The 2251-nt window shown below is 42.5% G+C and overlaps 1 long non-coding RNA gene across 1 annotated transcript; it reads right to left on the reverse strand.

Moving 5' to 3' along the window:
- Positions 1 to 1127: 1127 nt before the first annotated feature.
- LOC131925300 (uncharacterized) lies at positions 1128 to 2251 on the reverse strand. The gene is made up of 3 exons (XR_009383212.1): positions 2069 to 2251; positions 1486 to 1747; positions 1128 to 1404 (listed from the first exon to the last, which is right to left on the reverse strand). It is a non-coding gene; the product is annotated as an uncharacterized LOC131925300 (long non-coding RNA).

The following is a 2251-nucleotide window of genomic DNA, read 5'->3' on the forward strand; positions in this document are numbered from 1 at the left end:
CCCTTCTGTTTCTGTGACTTGACCCTGCCTCGGTCATGTGCTCTTCTTTGTCTGCCCCCCTTGACTTTGTTCACAGCGCTTTAGATTGGACCTAAATATTCAGCTTTGACAGTTCATCAAGGCACGTGATCAATTGGCCATGAAAAAAGGGATCCTGAAGATTTTTTTTTCCTTCTGTATTCAGATAGGTCAGTTAAAAATGGAAGTGGGGGTTGGGGATTTAGCTCAACGGTAGAGCACCTGCCTAGCAAGTGCAAGGCCCTGGGTTCAATCCTTAGCTCAGAACAAACCCAAAACCCAAAAAACAAAATGGAGGTTGGCTTGCTTTAAGACATCATTGAAAACTTCAGGGAGCAGCTAACAAACGAGAAATCCAGTCTAACAGCTCTTTAGTAGGTGTGCTATCTGAGTCCCATGAGACAGTGTAAGACAGTTTAACGATTGCTTTGTGGCCCTCTAGAAGAGGTACCATTCTCCTACTGGAAGCAAGGATGTTCTAGTGGACTCATCTCAGCCAATCCCATAAGCTCTGGCCTGTTCCTTTAATTGTCCCACGAGTATTAACTAGAGCATCAGATGAAAAGGAGGCTGTTTACTCAGAGCAAGTTTGAGAATCTCTGAGACAGGGAGAAAAACCAGCTGAGAAGCAGGATGTGAACAAGGACAGGTAGGCAGGGCTAGATCCAGACAGGTCAGGAAGCCTAGGAAGGTAGCTTATCTTCAAATCAATGCTCTTTAAATATTCATTCAATATTTATTTAGTGGGAGAAAAAATATTTTTAAGTTCCCATTTGAGGATGCTATCTTGTTTGAAGAGAGCACAAATGCATTACCTTTTAGCCAGTTGTATAAAAAATTCTCCCATGAAGACCTGCATTAATTGATAGTGTATAAGCAATGTATTCTATTGATGTTTTACTGCCTACTTATTAATTGATGCTCTGGGCATCTACCCAGCTGGTATATTCCTTAATCCAGATTTTGAACAGGATAAAGGAAAATGCAATTAGGCGCTCAGGGTAGTAGAGCATGTGAGTGCCCATTAGACCAAAGCTATGACCTTTTTGATTTGTGTGTTTCAATTCTTTTTCATTTTCTCTGTTATTGTATTCTTAACTATATATATATACCAGAAAATTCTGCAAAATGTTAGACTTTTGTAAAAATACAGTTTCCGGGTCTTTCAGGGGTGTGCTACATTTCTTTAGTAGTTGGTTTCCTAGAGTTGATTATATATGCTCCCTCAGTCAGTTCCCATATCTGAGCCGACTTATAAACCCATAGCCCCTTGAGTGAAGGTGAGATTGGGCATTTTTGAAGAAAACTATGTCGCTGAAACAAAAAGATACTTCGTAATTTCTCCACAAGCCTTCCACGGAAGTTCTGCAACATTTTCTAGGTTATCTGTAATAAGAAAAATGGGGGGAATTGTGAGACAATGGTTCTGTGGTATATTGAATACGTGTCCCCCAAAATCATGCTCACCTGAACCCTCAGAATGTGACCTATTTGAAATAGGATCTTTGCAGATATGATTATAAAGAGTTGAGAAAAGATCATGCTGGATCAAGATGGAACTCAGAGCCAATAAAATGTCCTTCCAAGGAACAGACACAGGGAAAGCAGCCGTGTGAAGATGGAACCAAAGATTCCCAGCAACTAGAAGGTGTCAAGTACCCTCTTCCGGAGGCTTTGGAGGGAGAGCAGCACTGCCAATACTGTAACTCTGGCCTTCCGAGCTCCTGAGCTATGAGAGAACACATTTCTGTTGTTACATCTAACACATCAACCTGCCCTGGCAGCATTAGGAAACTCAGATCAGCTCTGGTTGATGCTTATCCCCAAAGAACCAAAAACCCACCAGGGAGATTAAACAGGTCATGCAGGGAATGACAAAGAGTCATTTTAACCCAAGTACATCCTACAGAGAGCCCCAAAGGTCCCAGATCCCCTCATACGGTTATTTCCCAATTTCCTCCATGTTTAACTGGAGTAGATATGCTGGATAATGGCCGGATTGTCACCCTGGCTTCCTGACCCAGGAAGGGACGGCTATTGTGACACTGACCAGAGTGTTTTGGACCATCCCTCTAGATTAGAACAGTAAACAAAAACAAACACGATGTGACTGGAGGGGATTGCCGATGTTCACCACACTGAAGTTTCCAAGGCAACGATGATTATCATCCCTGTTAGTTTTACCTGCCTGGATTGTGCAAAGGCAGTCACGGGCCAGTGTCCACAGACATTC

The sequence above is a fragment of the Peromyscus eremicus genome, chromosome 15 (assembly GCF_949786415.1).
Source record: "Peromyscus eremicus chromosome 15, PerEre_H2_v1, whole genome shotgun sequence".
NCBI lineage: Eukaryota > Metazoa > Chordata > Mammalia > Rodentia > Cricetidae > Peromyscus > Peromyscus eremicus.